Source organism: Chiloscyllium plagiosum, chromosome 14 (assembly GCF_004010195.1).
Source record: "Chiloscyllium plagiosum isolate BGI_BamShark_2017 chromosome 14, ASM401019v2, whole genome shotgun sequence".
Lineage (NCBI taxonomy): Eukaryota > Metazoa > Chordata > Chondrichthyes > Orectolobiformes > Hemiscylliidae > Chiloscyllium > Chiloscyllium plagiosum.
In genome coordinates, this window is record NC_057723.1 from 57,694,651 (window position 1) to 57,714,924 (window position 20,274).

General features: G+C 40.6%; 1 long non-coding RNA gene across 3 annotated transcripts in view; it reads left to right on the top strand.

Moving 5' to 3' along the window:
- Nucleotides 1-19,174, top strand: part of LOC122556751 — a 69,088-nt gene extending 49,914 nt beyond the window's left edge. For all 3 annotated transcript variants that reach the window (XR_006313644.1, XR_006313645.1, XR_006313643.1), the window contains exon 3: nt 17,897-19,174. This is a non-coding gene — a long non-coding RNA (uncharacterized LOC122556751). The remainder of the gene's footprint in view (nt 1-17,896) is intronic.
- Nucleotides 19,175-20,274: the final 1,100 nt, after the last annotated feature.

Here is a 20,274-nt window from a genome sequence, read left to right on the forward strand (position 1 = left end):
TTGCAGTCTGCGGCTCTCATAATAATTCCCATTTCTTTCACAGTATTTGGCAAAATTATTCCTGCAGTTTATATTTCTAATAAATGCTTCCCATCTCTACCGTGGCTTTAATGATGGATCTTCGACCTTTTCTCTAACCTTAACAAAGTCTCCTAATGTTCTTTTTCAATCAGACCTTGTCTACTTAGAATTCGGATGCACCTCATTATCACTTTAAATTCTGGCTTTGATATGTCCTCGGGTCTGCGTCCTTGCTTTGAATTGCTTCTGTGGTCCTGGATTTGCCGAATGCAGCCACGCCTCATAGTACCAGTTTGCTACGGTGACAACGTTCAGGCAGAGCCATAAGTAGCTCTCTATACTTCTGTCTTTCCTAACCTGTAAATCTGCACTGTTGTAAAATGTTTACTTACGCCTTCCAGGGATTTTAACTTTCCTCATGGAGCCTCTGATGTCTGTTTGATTTTTGGAATGATGCCAACTTAGAAATGTAGGTAAAAGCAATGACTGCAGATGCTGGAAACCAGATTCTGGATTAGTGGTGCTGGAAAAGCACAGCAGTTCAGGCAGCATCCAAGGAGCAGTAAAATCGACGTTTCGGGCAAAAGCCCTTCATCAGGAAAACAGGCAGAGTGCCTGAAGGATGGAGAGCAGAATAAGAGGAGGGTGGGGGTGGGGAGAAAGTAGCATAGAGTACAATAGGTGAGTGGGGAAGGGGATGAAGGTGATAGGTCAGGGAGGAGGGTGGAGTGGATAGGTGGAAAAGACAAGGTATGACAAGTCATGGGGACATTGCTGGGCTGGAAGTTTGGAATTGGGGTGAGGTGGGGGAAGGGGAAATGAGGAAACTGGTGAAATCCACATTGATGCCCTGGGGTTGAAGTGTTCCGAGGCGGAAGATGAGGCGTTCTTCCTCCAGGCATCGGGTGGTGAAGGAGCGGCGGTGAAAGAGGCCCAGGACCTCCATATCCTCGACAGTGGGAGGGGGAGTTGAAATGTTGGACCACAGGGTGGTGTGGCTGATTGGTGCGGGTGTCCCGGAGATGTTCCCTAAAGCGCTCTGCTAGGAGGCGTCCAGTCTCCCCAATGTAGAGGAGACCGCATCGGGAGCAACGGATATAATAAATGATATTAGTGGATATGCAGGTAAAACTTTGATGGATGTGGAAGGCTCCTTTAGAGCCTTGGATGGAGGTGAGGGAGGAGATGTGGGCTCAGGTTTTGCAATTCCTGCGGTGGCAGGGGAAGGTGCCAGGACAAGAGGATGGGTTGTTGGGGACGTGGAACTGACCAGGTAGTCACGGAGGGAACGGTCTTTGCAGAAGGCGGAAAGGGGTGGGGAAGGAAATATATCCTTGGTGGTGGGGTCCGTTTAGGGGTGGCGGAAATGTTGGTGAACGATTTGGTTTATGTGATGGTTGGTAGTGTGGAAGGTGAGCACAAGGCGTTCTGTCCTTGTTACGGTTGGAGGGGTGGGGTCTGAGGGCAGAGGTGCGGGATGTGCAGGAGATGCTTTGGAGGGCATCTTTAACTACATGGGAAGGGAAATTGCAGTCTCTAAAGAAGGAGGCCATCTGGTGTGTTCTGTGGTGGAACTGGTCCTCCTGGGAGCAGATACGGCGGAGGTGGAGGAATTGGGAATACGGGATGGCATTTTTGCAGGAGGTAGGGTGGGATGAGGTGTAATCCAGGTAGCTGTGGGAGTCGGTGGGTTTGTAAAAAATGTTGGTGTCCAGTCGATCGTCATTAATGGAGATGGAGAGGTCCAGGAAGGGGAGGGAGGTGTCAGAGATGGTCCAGGTAAATTTAAGGTCAAGGTGGAATGTGTTGGTGAAGTTGATGTATTGCTCAACCTCCTCACGGGAGCACGAGGTGGCGCCAATGCAGTCATCAATGTATCGGAGGAAGAGGTGGTGCTGTTGTAATTACGGAAGATCAACTGTTCTACGTAGTCAACAAAGAGACAGGCATAGCTGGGGCCCATATGAGTGCCCATGCCTACCCCTTTGGTCTGGAGGAAGTGGGAGGATTCGAAGGAGACCAGTTCGGCCAAACGAATGAGAGTGTTGGTGGAAGGGTACTATTGGACTATCGGGGAAGAAACGGAGGGCTTGGAGGCCCTGGTCATGGTGGATGGAGGTGTGGAGGGACTGGATGTCCATGGTGAAGATGACGCGTTGGGAGCCGGGGAAACAGAAGTCTTGGAGGAGGTGGAGGACGTGGGTGGTGTCTCGAACGTATGTGGGGAGTTCCTGGACTAGGGGAGATAGGACAGTGTCGAGGTAGGTAGAAATGAGTTCAGTGGGGCAGGAGCATGCTGAGACAATGGGTCGGCCAGGGTGGCCAGGCTTGTGGATCTAGGGAAGGAGGTAGAACCGGGCAGTGCAGGGTTCCTGGACTATGAGGTTGGAAGCTGTGGGTGGGAGATCTCCTGAGATGATGAGGTTCTGTATGGTCTGGGAGATGATGGTTTGGTGATAGGGGGTAAGGTACCTGTATCATCAGCACCCAATGCAAGATGCCCACGCCTTTCTTGGAGTGATTCCAGCAGCTGGAGGTTCCTAATGCTCCTGCATAATAATCATAGAATCATTGAATCCCTATAGTGCGGAAAGAGGCTATCTGGTCCATTGAATCTGCATTTTCCCTGCGATGAGCAACCCAATCAGATGGTGCTCCCCAACCCTATCCCTGTAACCTTGTGTTTACCATAGATAATCCACTTAAGTCTGCACATCCCTGAACACGATAAACAAAATTCTTAAAAATATGCATGAAGACATTTTCAGACCTCCACCATTTCCATCATGTGGAATGGGGCAGCTAAATTGAATTTGTACCAATTTTCATTACTGCTCATCATGATATACGAGGCTGTCCACTTTTGCTTTCCATGCAGTAAGCTTGTCATCACCATCCTCACTTATAATAGGGATCTATAGGAACCATTTCATCTGGTGTGAGAGAGGAATAGCACTTACTTGTCCAACAAGATGGACAAGCTACACTGAGATGATAGACATTATCAAGGTTTGGATGTGAGCATACAAGGTGTAGTTAGTAAGTTTGCAGATTACACCAAAATTGGAGGTGAAGTGGGCAGCGAAGAAGGTTACCTCAAAGTACAATGGGACCTTGATCAGACAGGCCAATGGGCTGAGGAGTGGCAGATGGAGTTTAATTTAGATAAATGCGAGGTGCTGCAGTTTTGAAAAGCAAATCAGAGCAGGACTTATATACTTAATAGTAAGGTCCGAGGAAGTGTGGCTGAACAAAGAGACCCTGGAGTGCAAATTAATAGTTCCTTGAAAGTGAAGAAGGCATTTGGTATGCTTTCCTTTATTAATCACAGCATTGAGTATAAGAGTTGAGAGGTCATGTCATAGCCGTACGGGACATTGGTTAGGCCACTTTTGGAATATTATGTGCAATTCTGATCTCCCTCCTATCAGAAGGATGTTGTGAAACTTGAAAAGGTTCAGAAAAGATTTACAAGGATGTTGCCAGGGTTGGAGGATTTGAGTTATAGGTAGAGGCTGAATAGGCTGGGGCTGTTTTCCCTAGAGCATCAGAGGTTAAGGGATAACATTATAGAGGTTTACAAAACCATGAGGACCATGGATAGGGTGATTGGAAAAGATCTTTTCCCTGGGTTGCGGGAGTCCAGTACTGGAGGGCATAGGTTTAGGGTGAGGAGGGGAAAGGTTTAAAAGGGACCTAAGGAGCAACATTTTCACACAGAGGATGGTACGTGTATGGAATGAGATGCCAGAGGAAGGGGTGGAGGCTGGTACAATTACAACATTTAAAAGGCATCCGGATGGGTATATGAATAGGAAAGCTTTAGAGGGATATGGGCTGGTGCTGGCAGATGGGACTAGATTAGATTAGGATATCTGGTTGGCATGGATGAGTTGGACTGATGGGTAGTGCTGTACATCTCTATAACTCTATGAAGAAGACCTGGATGTTAGATCCCATTCCTTGGGATCCTAAGCTGCTCTTCCACCAGGTCTTTGTGAAATCATCACAGTGGTTTCAGGCCCTCATATCATTGAATCATAGAATCCCTACAGTGCAGTTAGAGGCTGTTTGGTCCATTGAGTCTACATCGACCCTGTGGAAAGCCCCTTTACCTTATCACCGTAGTTACTATGGCTAATCCACCTAGCCTGCACATCCCTGGACTCTACAGGACAATTTAACATGACCAGTCCACTTAATCTGAATATTTTTGGACTGTGGGAGGAAAACTGAGCACCTGGCGGAAACCCACACAGAGTTGGGGAAAACATCCTAATTCCACACTGTCAGACACCCTTGTGCTGTGAGGAAGCAGTGCCTTATCCTTGTACAACAGATGACACCCAATATATATGGAACTGAATCCCAGAAGTAAATGTCTTTTGTAGAATATGAGAAATTTTGAGATGAAAAGAAATTGTTCCAAATGGGACAAGGTCTATTCATTTTTTATCATTGCAATTGGTACTTGTAAACCAGAAAAAGTAACAACCAGAAGAGGTCAGGCCCAATGACCCAAAAATCTTTTCTCTGAATTTTTTAGTCCTTTATCCAACAACTTATCAATTCCATTCAGTTCTCTAAAGCATATATCCCACAATTACTGCATGCTCATCTTTCTTTATCTTGCTGTGGCCTGCACATCCCCCATCTAAGACAAAAATTAGAATCTAACACTATTTCTACAAAGCAGATAAAATTGACAGGCACCCAATAGATACACAAGTTCATCAACCTGCTGAAAATTTTACACAATCCAGCTGATTGGTTTTAACTACATCTTTATTACAGAGGTTTCAGTTACCCTTCATTTGTGTTATTTGTTTCCAGAAATAATGCCATGCTGTTGTGCAGGAGGTTTGACTGTTTATTCAATGCATGTTAGGAAAAAGGATAGTGTCTCTGGAACAATGCTGACAGTGGGGTGGGGGAGGAGGATCCATCTCATTATCTTCAAGGACAATTTAAATTACAGTATCTGGGCTGTCATCAACATGATAAGAGCCTCTGCGAAAAACTGATCTGTCATGCCTCTTGCCTTACCCCTTCCCCCACACTGTGAGCGATTGTATAGCAGCAACTCACCCTCGCTGTCACCTCCTGCATACACTGTTTTATCACTGATGAAGGACTGTGACTGAGTTTTTCCTTGATTGTGGAAGTTCTCCTTGTGTATTCTGGATGTGTTGATAAGGCAAAGTTAAAGCTCCTTTTTAGTGGGGTTGTCACACGTTCTCTGAATTGCAGTTCGGTTTCCATTCAGAAGCAAACTATAAGCCAGTAGTATAGATTCTCAAGAGTTTCTACTAGAAAAATAAGCAGAACTGGCTAGCAGTGGGGTGCCAAATTGTGCAGAAAATAGCAGCTGTGCATGTTGGTCTGCAGATGTATTCACTGATATACCTCCAATAAAACCTCATACCCATTTGCTGAAGTATTGAAGTGCAATTGTACTTCAGCTTTATTTAGTGCTTGGATCTTACTGCCCCTGAAAATGAACTGCCTTGTAATGCTGAATGTTTCTGATAGTCAATTGTTAGTGATTTGGCAAATGAAATAGAAACCTCCATTTAAATTTGAATTACAAGTTGAATCTGGAAGTGGGGATTGGGAGGAGGGGGTATGAGTCGTGGGCAGCAACAGGTTTTCACTCTGACTGTGTTGTCAAGATGGCAAGAATCCTGAGCCACTTTAATTATCTATTGGGCCTTGTTTCAATTTTCCAAGTTGGACTCTCTCCCAAAGTCAGTGAGAAATTGAGTTTGCCAGGAATATACAAAGGGGTGGGAGGTGAAATTGCTAGTAGCAAGCCACCAAAGAAATATTACCTGACCAGGTGAATGATTGTGAGGGAGCGATCAAGAAAATCACAATCAACCAGAAGTAAGGGAAAGTCCAAGTTTCCTGCTCCTTTCACATGGAAATCTATAAAAATATTTCTGTAAGCTTTTATCCATATTTGGATGTAAAGAGCATGGTGATTATAGTTTTGTAACAGAGTCTTTTCATTATTGTGTATTTAAAGGCTGCCAAAGAGGCATTTACAATAGCAGTAGATGACACATGATTACTGCAAGCCAGCCAGTGTATTACATACAATTACATTTCTCCAAACCAGACAGTTTGGATTTGATGAAATATGGCATACCAGACACTACTGGCCCAGAACTTTGAAGCTTGCAACACTATGGTTGTACCCAAGGGAATGTCCATGCATTCACAGGCTGTTGCTGATTAATCCAGTGATGATTGAACAATAAATGATATCAAGATAAATTAGAAGCTGTGTGGTTCCAATCAGTTACTCTACCAGGCTCATTGATTAACTATCTGTCCTGACCATTTCCAGGTCAGGAAGCTGCGTAGAAGGAAAGGTACTAATGGACCTGGCCCGAATTTTCTGATGTCACCCTCAACATCGCACAATATTATATTCCAAGCGTCATTCACTAGCACCAAGGTCAATCATTCAAAATCATTTCCAGACCAGAATTTAACTTGATATACTGGTGATTATAATAAATGTTATTAACAGTTATTTATATATTAGTATTTAGAACATAATGAGTTCATAGTAAAACAAACAGTAACAACTGCTAATAATTGGAAATGAATGTGTTGGTCATACCAGTCTTCTATTTTGAAGTAAACAGCGTCATTTGCAAGTTTTACTGGATTTCTCTTCTGGGATAGACTGATCAATGAAATTATTGTAATTAGTGAATGCCCATTTTAATACTGGCTGGTCTTAAATTTATAGCCATTTGTGTGTATGCACATGGACAGGAGCTGGTGGGTCAGGAGATGAACGAAGTCTGTATCTGATATTCCTGGCCTTTGTTTCTGGCCTTTCCACGAATGTAAGGAACACAGTCTCTGGGGCACATCCCATTTGCCTTATGTGAATTGGATGCAAGACTGCTTGTTTGGCCTAGACATTTAAGGTTTGATTTTAACTTTTGGCTGTAGTGAGGAATGGTTGACAATGAATTGGCCACCCATTGTACACCCTGCCTGTTTACCAGTGGGTCAATCTGCTAGCACATATGTTCAAGCACAATTCATAGCTGAAATCAACCTCTTAGTGTTTAATAATCAGCAGGAGAGGTGACTAAGCACCAGGAGCTGACCGATTAAAAGAACTAAAAATGCTGCTTTCAGCAAACATAGGAGACAATACTCATGTACTGTATATATTTTACAGGCAGCAGAAACTCCATCTTTCATTAGGGAGGATTTCATATTTGCACTAACACTGCAAATGGAAGGTTATCCAGGGTCATGGATAGTTCCACAGTTATTCCCCCCAACATCCCCCCCCCCCAGAAACCCCAGAAACCCCAGACTGAGCTGAGAAAATTGGCTCTTAAAGAACTCCAGGGTTTTCACGTCAATCTGTCAGGATGCTCCTTCCTTGTTGAGATAAGTCTTCTGCACTGAACCATGACCATTATTGTCTAAACTAATGCAACTCTTCTTATGTTTTTTTTAAATTTACAAGGACTTTGTGAGATCACTTTAGCTTTTACTAGTTTGAACTTCTATTTTAATAATTTAGTTCAAAGCAATGATCTGGATTAACCTTTGCTATGCCATTAATTATTTTATATGCTTCATTAAAGTCACAGGGCCAACCTGAAACTAACATATCTGACATAGTTAAAAATCACACAACACCAGGTTATAGTCCAACAGGTTTAATTGGAAGCACACTAGCTTTCAGAGCGATGCTCCTTCATCAGGTGATTTTTAACTTTGTACACCCCAGTCCAATACCGGCATCTCCAAATCATATCTGACATACTCTATTTGACAGTGTTGCACTGACTGCTTCATTCCTGCTCTAATCCCTACCTATCTGAATCAGGAATGGACCTTACTATTTTGCACATTTCTTTGGACATGAATTCAAATTTAAGGGACAACTGGGTGCAGTGTGCACCAATTCTGTTTCACCTGGTTGTAGCAGGGGTTGAAGCAGAGAAGATCTGAAACGTTAAGAGGACATATATCTTTGTGGGATCAGCAAGAGCATGGGCGTTTCTTGAGCATTAACAAGAATGCCATGAGCAGCTATCATATTAGGGCACTTAACTGCCCAATTAGTTGTCTTTACACACTCTCCCACACTGGACCTTCCTCATCAGCTGGCTTAAGCTCTGAGCTGCTATATCTAAGACATTTTCCCAGATGACCGCTGCTGACAACTTATGGTATTTTCCACTTTACCAATATGTGGGTAAAGAGTTAAAAATCACACCACAGCAGGTTATAGTCCAACAGGTTTAATTGGAAACACACTAGCTTTCAGAGCGCCGCTCCTTCATCAGGTGATAGTGGAAGACACAATTCTAAGGCACAGAATTTATAGCAAAAATTTACAGTGTGAGGTAACTGAAATTATACATTGAAAAAATACCTTGATTGTCTGTTGAGTCTTTCATCTGTTCAAATACCATGGTAGTTTCACTTCTTTCAAGTGGAAGTCACAAAGCATTTTTTTTTAAAGTTGCATTCTCAAAGTTAGCTGTCACAATGGGCATTAGCTAGACAATATGTTGAAGGTGTTAGCCCCCTGTGTTCTCTGTCTATGCCATGATGTTTAGATTGATTCTAATCAAAAAAGTGAGAAAACAGGGTTTTACATGAATTCATGCAGTTTTTGAGCAAAGTACAATGTATTTCCTAACTGCTCTGAACTATTGCCTTTCTGCAGGCGTAATTGCATTTACATCTGACCCCAGCTAGAACTTCTGGAAACTGACTAAAACTTTGGTCACTTTGGGTTTTTTTAAAAATTAAAACCAATTCTTGATTTTTCTTAACTTAAAGCAAGCTAATGTTTTTCAAGCATTGCTGTTTCCAATTCTAAAAGTTACACTATCGAAACAAATTCACATTATCACTCTAGGGAAACCCCCAGTCAGCTGTTCCCTAAGACAAACTTGTTTCCAATCGTGGGTCTCAAAAGACTGACAAGTTAAATATTATTTCTTCATTCATAAAAAGCAAAACACACAAACCACTAGTTCAAAATTCAAACACTCAGATAAATGATATTAATTTAGCTTAAATTGCAGACCTGATATTCAATAACAAGAAGGTTGATTGCATGATAAAAAACAAGTACAACTATATTTGCTCAGGCATAATTACCAGGACCTGCATCTGGAATGGATTTACCATTTCGTTGTGAAAGCTGGAGTGGAAGTCTTTGGGTGGAGGTCCTGTAAATGGACCATATTCTGCTTTGTGGGCCCAGTGTGGGGATTCACGGCAAGTCAGTCAGGGAGCTGCACTGAGATCAGTCAAGGATCTGGTCAGTCATCAGTTGGCGCTGTCCATTCAAGTCAGTCAAGGGGGTAGGCCACAGGCAATCCTGAGGGTATGCCTACTAAAAGTCAAGGTGGGCTTATCAACATTCACTCTAAGCTGGGCTATTCCGCACATGGTGATCAGTGTTCTGGTTTTGATTTCAACATTCACTTTTGAATTAAGAGGTTGCAACTTCCCATGAACCTCAGAAGCCCGCACTGAAAAAGATGTTAGAGGGAACATTGGTTTTCAAGGGCCAGTGTAATAGGAGAGATGTTGGGAAACTGAATTGTTAAAATTGTAAGCAGAATTCTGGGATGCAGAGGAGGTAACTATTGTGAATGGGGGCAACTCAACATATAAGTGGGGGAGAAATTACAGCATGAAAGAGAAATGGGTAATGAGGGAAGGGGTGTGGTTACCAATGGTCAGCTTTGATGAGGAGTTCATGGAATGCTATATCTGGCACTTGATATATGTGGGTGAAGATGGGTGTTAGACAGGCAGGTTTAGTGGGAACATCGGCAAGTCCAAAGCCAATGGCATTCCAATGGAGGGATATCAAGAAAGGAACTAATTTGAAGAGTTCATCAAAGGTAAATGTTTGAGACTGAGACTCACTATGTGAAACAAAATGCTATTTCTTTCCAATTTGGTCCAAATAGCAATGTATAATGGAACTGAAAATGACTGTCCACACGTCCTGATTTTTCAGGGAAAGGTGTTTCATTCTGTCAGGAAGGGGACTTCACTTTCGAGTGAAGTGCGACCATTTGAAGACCAATAGTATGACACCGGTGTGCCCGACATGTATACATGTATCTTAGACATTAATCTACTGTGTGGAATCCAAATCCTGGCTCCAAGCACTCTTGACCATGTCATGCAGCACAGAAATCAATCCAACTAATCACTGTAGAGGAGAAGAGAAGTAACGTTTTGTAGCCTGGGAAGATTCACATGAGGTGTCAAAACAGCAAGCACCTTCCAAGGCCCAAAGCCTAGATATGGTGCAGAAGCTGCTCATTTTATATATTGGACTGTAAGACCTTGTGTAGCTTTAAGGATGCCTAGGTTCTACACCTTTAATTTTGCACATGCAGTTAGATCGCTACTTGCTCACACTGTAAACCTGTATTTACAAATGTGAGAATATATTTAAAATGAAGTTTCAGCAATGTGCCCTCATAATGTCTTCTTCTTTCCTTCTCTTTCACTACATCTAAGTTCAGTTCCAGGTACCGAAGCTGGGAGGGGGCCTGCCCTATAGTAGAGCCCATTTGACTTGCAATTTTGGTTGGGTGACCCCAGGGGCACTTGTGGCTTGCGGGCTCAAACATGCTGAGTGTATCTTGCCCAGGTACAAGTGCACCTTCCTCAGATTGAAAACTGAGGGTGATTGGCAGGGTGGAAGACCTGACCATTTCTGGAGTGTCCGAGGAAAACACTTCCCAGAATCTTCTGCCTGAAAGCTAATTGGCACTGCCCTATCTCCAAGTGAGAAAGAGACAACAGGAGTGAAATCATGGTGCGTCATTTCCTTGTCATTTTGCTCTTGGTACTGAATAGATCAGACCCAAATATGTCAAAGGCAGCACAGTGCTAACAGTATTAGTGAGGTGCTGCAACCTTAGTTTTAGGCTGCACATTACCTCTAAAAAAATCTATCTGCTATTCTTGGATCTGCTTGTGCATTTCCATGAAGTTCTTAATTCCTGACACCATGGTGTCATCTCCTGCCTGGGACTGAGAGGAATCTTTGAGTGCCAGAGACCTGGGCATCCCTTCCTTGGCCAGCTGTGGAGATGTGACAGTAAAATGTTCACCCAACTAGCTAATACATGTGAAGTGTCAGTATCTGATGGGGGGTGCAGATGGTAGCCTTGTCGGTGAATCCTGTCGGAGACCTTTGGATTCTTCCTCGGAAGTGGAAAAGGCAATGATTTGTGTGGATGTTCTCTTGATGATGGAAGTTGCAGGAGATGAGAGAAAATGTGTTGTGAACAAGGGACGGTGTGTATCTTAGAGTCATAGAGATGTACAGCATGGAAACAGACCCTTCTTAATGCATTCACAGTTGTGGTAATGGGAGAATAGCACACAATGAACAATGATTCTAATCTGATTTTCAGCACATGGATATGGTCTTGAGCGGTCTTTGTCCTCACCAACTAGGGCCTGTAGTGGGTGTGGAAGAAAATGTTGGGCATCCCATCTCACGACCATTTCCCCCCATTTGGTCAGTTTCCCCTGGCGTGAGACAAAAGGAAGGATTAAATTAAATTAAAGTGCTTGGCACAACTGCCAGAGTTTACACAGGTGGGGGAAACAAGATAGGCTGTCCTGAGTGAATAGGCAGTGAAGATGGCATGCAGGATTAGTATTGTGTGTTGGGGGCATGATGGAGTAGGTGAGAATGGGTAAGGGGAGATGTTAAATCCAATAAGAGTGATACACCATGAGATTTCGTAGCAGAGTGAAGATGCACTTACCCTGGGAGAAGGCCATTGATCTTCTACCTACAATGTTGAGCCTTTCTTTGGATCTCTTGAAGCAGACCGACAGTGTGTGGTTGCAGGGTCTCCTCTGTGTGTTTTTGGGAAAGAGGGCAGCCATCTTCTGTACTACCCCATCTACAGAACCTCTATGTTCCAGTCCGCATGGCACGACATCCATCTTCCCTTGACTGCCATGGCTGAGGCAAATATCACAAATCATGTAGGGCAGCTCTTTTTATCTTTCCACTCTGCAGGCACCCTGCCTCTAATCCTCATGAAGGGTTTTTGCCTGAAACGTCGATTTTCCTGCTCTTCGGATGCTGCCTGACCTGCTGTGCTTTTCCAGCACCACTCTAATCTAGACCCTAGATTATGAGAGCTTGGTATGATGCACACCAGCTTTTTAAATATAGCACTTGTGCCATATCCCGGCAGTGGCTAGTAAGTCTATTTATGGTGAGCAGGAGAAACGATGAGTGAGGTGCCAAAGCAACATGGTATATAATCATAAGATGAGCTTGTGAAGATGGCATGAGAAAACTCACCAGGTCTTGCATAGAGAAAGCCTCCGTGAAACTCACCAAAATTGATAAACAAATTCTGGTAAGATTCAACTCTTTGTCTACCCTGACAGACTGTACATGACACCAGCAGAATGAATAAAACCAATATAATATGACCATTAATTCCTTCATAATCATTTCATTGTAACAAGATAAAGCCAGCCTGGAATTGGTGGGCTGCAGTAAATTGTTCAGTATTTGCAGTTTATCAGCAGTTTGGTCATAAGGTTAGGTCCCTTGAACTATCTCAAACCTTGTGTTGATTGGATCAGTAAGGTGTTTCCACCTATTATTTACTGGAATTAAAATCTATATCCACTCCACTATTAACTCTTTTCAAGGATGAAAACCTAAATGACCCCAGTCTTTTTTCATAACTCATGAATTTTTTTACACTGGATGTCATTCATTTTCATCACTGCATTCTTTCCAGAATGAAAGTTCTCCTTTATTATTCAGCAACCTGAACAGAACAAAGTATTCAAGATATGCTCTAACCTGAACACTATACCATTCCACCATGACTTCCTTTCACTTGTATTCTCATAGTTAGGTTGTTTTCTTGCACAGTCTATGGGCTAGTTGTTGATTGATGTGCACCTTGCTGAGTATTAACTTAACTAAAACTCCAAAACCTCTTTCAGTTTCATCCTTAATTATCCTAAAACTATTTATTAAAGATTGTGTGTCATCTATTTTTCTTTCCATCGTGCAACACAATCATGAAGAAAACGACAGATTGCAAAATGGCAAAAACAAATGGTACTATTTTTATGATCAATATCAACAAAAACACATAATGCTGTGTGAATTCCACATCCTCATTGGAGAAACAGCTGGTTGATTTGATAGCAAAATGAAGTGAATTGCTACCTCAATAGATTAAATGAGTCCTCGTTATCAAAATCAACCCTACATCCTTTGAATGAAGGAAATAACAGATTTGATTTGTGTTACAGTGTTAATAACCACAATTTTTCTCTGGTTTCACATAATGATAAATAACTATTAGAAAATAAGGAACATGGAAGGTCCCTCTAACTAGTTCACGTGATCATCTTGTCTTATAAAAATATATTCTCTATTCCAGTGCATATTTGAGTACAAAGAATTTTTTAAAAATATTACCTAAGTAACTGTTCGATTTCAATGTTCCAAATGTTTGCATCTATGCTGAATTCTTGGTGTTCCATGTACCCCATTAGCAGCTGTCAAAATATTTAAATGCAGCTTTCAGGTTAACTCATCACCTCATCGATTTTGAAATCTTATATTGAACAGATAAATGTTTACTTTCACATGTCAGAGCTCGGAAAATTCCATTTTCTTTTAGCACTGAGCAGCTGCTTCTGCTTTATGTCCAATGCTTAACTCTTTCTGTTTGTCAGAACATCATTTAGCTTGCTCATGATCACCATCATTATCCTCCACAAATGTAGACTGAGCATGGGAATATCATGAATTCAATTGATCTCAACTAAAATCTTCACTTGGGATGAGAACATCCAATTTTTAGGAATTGCTTCCCTTAAAAAATAATGAAGAACTCAGCTTAGGTGCAAAGGTTTTGAACATGAGTCAGAACACAATAACTTAGGTAATAATTTTTGCAATTCTATGTCTTATTATGTCTGATTGGTAATTCTAGTGTTTTATGCAGTCCATGTTCCTTTTCCAAATTAGATTGCTCCTTACCACATCATCAAGATAAATCTTGCATTGATCAAACCTAGAATAGCCTCACCAGTGCAGAACTGTTCATGTTGCACATGCTAGATTTTCCTGCTTGTACACTGTGTACATAAGAAAAATCATACATTTTTGCTTATTTCATAATGATGTCATGTAGGCAGTACTGCACCTTCTGTATTTGTAAAAATGGATTAGCCTGACTGATATAGGAGTCGAAATTGCTTTCTCTTCTTAAGCTGTGATGTTTCTCACTATTAATATATATTTACTTAGAATATTTAGCTATTAAGAAGTGCTTTAAGCTTTGAAGAGTTTTTGTCAAATATGTTCATTTTCCTTTTATTTTCTTCCTTGTTCTCCCAAATTCACAAACTGCTGATAGAATATAATTCTTTAGATGCCACAATTTTATAATAAACCATGCATTGGCCATTCTTCTAATATGGATCTAAGTAGTAGGTGATTTAACTGTGAGGAATATCTAACCATATTTAATTTAAATAACAACGTTTATTATGATTATAAATATGAAATATCACATTTTAACTTTCTCCACCTGATTGTTATACCCAAGTCCTTTCATGGTTTTTTTAAATGGAAGAAACATGGAACTCGAATGGCTGTAGTGGTCACCTGACCACAAATTAAGGAAAATTTGCTGACCCCCATATTGAACAAACAAAACCATCTTCACTGAAATTACAGTTTTATCTAGGGGTACCAAAACCAGGCAATTGAACCAGTATCAAGAAATTCACATTTCCTATTTAACTCTCAATTGTCTGATTTTGCACTTTGGGAGATTAAAGGGTCATCTGCCAGGTAGCCAGCTTGGAGAATTGGTGGATCCAGACTCAGGAATATACATTGACCTATATTTCAACAGCTGAATTTGAGCTGCAGAACAAAGAGAAAATATATATTTACAATAACTGAACCTGGGTGGCTTCTTCTTCTCTCTCTCTCCTTGTCTGATTCTCTCATCATCTTGGAAAAACAGTGCCTGTTGAAATTGCAATTGGGAGAAACACTCTTTCTTTAAGAACTGAATATATCTACAGATTATGTTACTGCTATGGTTACAAGTCAATAAACAATTACATTTGGTCTCAGGTTTAGAATCTAACCCCTCAAAAGACTCTAAGGACTTCTAAACTACATAAACTTATCTCTCACTATGTAACAGATATTGTCACTTATTACCTGTATTTTATTTGACTTTGGAGTGATGATCTTATTATTTATTCCTGGAGTTAGTAGGTAATATAACTTTTTTTTCAGTCAGGAATACCTTGTCATTGGCTTTGTTATTTTCCAGCAAACTATGTTTAAATTAACTGAATTATTATCAAGCTGTGTGCTAAAATGTTATAAAATTATCTGTGGTGACGAAGCAAGAGGGACTTAGAAAAAGGGAAACCATACCCCTGCCTCAACTGATTCTAACACCTATCTAACCACAATATGGAGAGCACATACATGAATTACAGAGATTCAAGAAGAAAGCCAAATATCACTTTCTTAGCTGTATATAGGGATGACTAGTAATGTTGGCCTTGCCCCAAATGCCCACATGCAGAGATTTGTTTGCAACTTTCAATTTTCTCTTCTTCTCGAGCATCATGAATGCACACCAGTACCAACAAAACTTATTTAATGGGTAAAGTGGATAAGTATCCAGATATTTGTAACATAATTTTTTTAAAAATTGACATGTAAGTTATGGGTACATCTCTTACACTTATTTGCTTCTTCGCTTCTTCACTCTTTAGGCAGCAAAATAGCAAATGAAATTTAATGTTAGTGTTGAGTATTGCATATAGATCAGGAAAAATAGTGTAAACATACTATGAATCGAATGCCACGGGAGTACTACATAAGAGAAAGTTAAATAACAATTAACATACTGCTTTTAATGTTTAAATAACATAACAAAACAATTAAAAGGTTAATAATGTGATCAAATCCCAATCACAAGAGAATCCTGGAAGTTATACTTAATGTATTACTGGTCACAGGTCGAAACTGTGTTTGCTGAACTGAAATGCACATATTTAAAATTCATCCATCCTTTTGCTCAAATGCAAATATGCTCTTGCTGCTCCCTGTCATAATTTAACTTCTAGTTCTGTTACCCTCAAAGATTTCTGCCTACATCAAACTCTGGATTTGGTCCACTTCCTACTTCTATCATTGGTGGGTTGCTTAACTTTAAGCTCTGTATTTCCATCAACTCTCTGCCTCTGGCTTCTCTCTCATTTTTTTCTCTCAAGACGCTCTTTGAAGTCTTGCCCTTTGACATAGCTTATGATCATCTCTCCTTACTGTGCTCTAAGATCATACGACATAGGGTTAGAAGTAGGCCATTTGGCTCTTTATGTCTGTACCGCCATTCAATAACATCTGGCTGACTTGATAATGTTAATCCATTTTCTTGCCTTTCCCCATAAGACTTGGTTCCCTTAAGGATTAAAAATCTGTTTATCCCAGCTGTAAATATCTTTAATGACCCATCCTTGACAGCATTCTATGGTTAGGAATTCCACGGATTAATTAGCCTCTGAGAGAAGAAATTCCTCTTCTCTCTTTTAAATGGACAAAAACTTATTCTGAGACAATGTTCTCTGGTCCTAGATTTTCCCTGAAGGGGAAACAATCTTTCCACATTTAAGCCTAAGAATCTTACATATATCAATAAAGTCTCCTATCATTCTTTTAAACATCAATGAGTTCAGGCACCACCTACTCAATCTCTACTGATAAGAAAATCCCTCAGTCTCCCATAGCAACCTAGTTAACCTTGACTGGGTTGTCTTCATTACAGGAGAAAGTGAGGATTGCAGATGCTGGAGATCAGAGCTGAAAATGTGTTGCTGGAAAGGCGCAGCAGGTCAGGCTTCAGGAAGGGCTCATGCCCGAAACGTCGATTCTCCTGCTCCTTGGATTCTGCTTGACCTGCAGTGTCTTCATTATACACAAGTTCCATAAATGTTACTATAAGTTGGAGTGTTTTTGCAATATAATACATGCATCGCCTACATCTTTGCCAGCATGAAATGGGTTAATGAGAGGGAATTAAATCAATTAGGTCTGTCATCTAGACACACCTACTCTAATATTTGCATTTTTGGACATTGGGTGAAGATATGATCAGGCTCCTCTGCCAAGCTTTCCATAGTTGATGAATCTAGGAGCACTGTCTGTTGAAACTCATAAATAAATAAGAATGGTCACCCATATGCTTAATCCAGCCAGGTGCCAAAGCTTTCATAACAGGGTTAAAGGAATAAACCACATTCGTGATTTACTCTGAGTAAAGCTTAGTCAGTTTTTTATTGTACATGTGAGTGTTTAAATTGCATCTATGTCTCAGAGAACTATCCGTTGTGCCATTCAGTTGTAGGCTGAAACCATAAGTAACATAAATCAACATCCTTAATTTTAAAACATTTTTAACAATTATAACCAGACTGGAATCCCAGAGAGGCTTTGGGGCAGAGTTTATGTAAATATGTGATACATCACAGATGCTTCAGTATCAAAATTTCCTTCCACTGATGTATAATAAATTTATTTTACATTTTTTAAAAGTAGTCTTTCTAGACATATTGATAATACTTCATAAAAGAGTGGATTAGAGGCCCTATTCAAGCTCCCTTTTTGGGCAATTTTTTTCTTGGAATTTAGTTTCTTGTATTGAATTATTGTCATTTAACCTCTTTTTGAGTAATTTGCTGTGATATTAAGATTATATTGTGGTTTATTTTTGCACTTTGTTCAATATGTTTCCCTATTCTTCTTTAGGAATGTAATTCTCCTCTGAACCAATTCAATCAAATTGAGGATCTGCATGGAACCAACTAATTCAAAATGTAAGACATTTCAGCAGGGATAATTTCATCTTCCAATACCACTCGCCATCTAGCTGTTATGAAATACATGCAAATAACCTTTGGCTTTCATCCTTTTCTTTAAAGAGAAGGTCACTTTCAATCAGCATTGAAACAATCAATGGAACAGAGTTATAACCTGTCCTCTCCAATGCCTCTATTCATGTTTGGACTCGTCAAAAGGTGACCACTCTAATCAAGTAAAGATTATTGACCAGGTTTTTCAGACCAGATCCACTGATCACTTGCTAGGGCTCTGCTGCAACCATCCCAAGAATGTAATCAAATTACCAATTTTTGAACAGAAGCATATAAAACCAGTTCCACAATCTCACCAATTTTAGCTGCAGTAGTTAATTTGGCTATTGGTGTCTTTTCCATTTTCTGATAGTTTGTTCATGACTAGCACAATTTTATGAAATTGGGAATTGAGAATTAAGTCAAAGAAACTTGTGAAGTATCAAACTGGAAATAGTTTTGCTTTTGGCTCTGAAGTGCCTATTCGTATTGCTCTTCAACTATTTTCAGCAGGCCACGCTGATGGCTCTCTTTTTATTTCTGGGAAGTCACTCAACCCACTGAGCATTTGCCTACAACTGTGTGATTGAGAACAAAAATTTAACAGGGTTAGGAGAAATCCAATCACTGTCTCTTCTGTATTTCACATTGTCTATATTAGATAATATTTAAACAAAGTGCTTGGCTGGTGAAAACAGGACTTAAAACTGATTCTTGGACATGAAGCTTACAAGGTGCAAAATCAATGCAGCAACTTTACTGGAGCCATGTAAGTCACATGGTTTGATCTAAACAATATCATAAATATATGTCCCGGGGACATCCCTGCTAGATGACCTGACTTAGCATCACTTTGATCCTGCAAGTCTATTCTGGACACACATCGATATGTTATATCTACAATTGAAAATAATACATTCATCAAAGTGAGGGACCCGTTGCTCCCAAGCTGATCATTAAATCAAAGAGTCTCTCTCCTTCTGTGACGGGGGGGAATGGGTGCTGTTTGGAATCATTTGGTTGTGACCTCCTCCATTTCTTAATTACATAACATGATGATGACTATCCTATGGCATTGTTGTGATGTCCTAACTTCTAGTCCTTCTTCACAGTATTAGTCCTGTTGCAGGTGGTACTATGTTTGTAACACAATTACAGTGGTATATAAACTTCTTGAAGCACAGTGTTGTTGGAGAAGTCTCTTGATTGTCTTTTCACCAATGTTAAACAAAAGGCTGCTTGATATTTGAAAGAAAGACCAAGGGTTCAGTGTTGATTTAAACTACTCAACAAAAAAGCAATCTGATTGACATAGGACTTTAATAATAATTTAATAATAATAATAATATTTTAAAGAAAATACAATATTGAGAAGCAGAAATATATAATTGACCCAACAAACTTGCCACATATAGTGATGGCTGATGCATTATGACGAAACATTTCTTCCTCCTTCCATGGTCACGTAATCTCCTGTTGGGTGGCAATGATATCTCAAAGCTCTTTAATTCATAAAACATAGAATAATACAGCACAGTACAGACTATTCAGTCCTCGATGTTGCACTGACCTGTGAATCCAATCTGAAGCCTATCTAACCTACACTATTCCATTATCATCCATATGTTTACCCAAAGACCATTTAAATGCCCTTAAAGTTGGCAAGTCTACTACTATTGCAGGCAGGGCGTTCCATGTAATTCCTACTATGCTCTGAGTAAAGAACCTTGCTCTGACATATGTCCTATATCCATCACCCCTCAATTTAAAGCTATGCCACCTCATGCTAGCCATGACCATCCAAGGAAAAAGACTTTCACTGTCCACCCTACTTAATCCTCTGATCATCTTGTATGTCTCTATTAAATCACTCTCAACCTTCTTCCCTCTAACAAAAACCACCTTAAGTCCCTCAGCCTTTCCTCCTTCCATACCAGGCAACATCCTAGTAAATGTCCTCTGAACGCTTTCCAATACTTCCACATCCTTCCTACAATGCGGCGACCAGACTGTACGCAATACTACAAGTGCAGCTGCACCAGAGTTTTGTACAACTGCAGCATGACCTCATGGCTCCAAACCTCAATCCCTCTACCAATAAAACCTAACACGCCATATGTCTTCTTAATAACCCTATCAACCTGGGTGGCAACTTTCAGGGATCAACGCACCTGGCCACTGAGATCTCTCTGCTCATCCACAATGCCAAGAATCTTAGAGTTAGCCCAGTATTCTTTATTCCGGTTACACCTTCCAAAGTAAATCACCTCACAC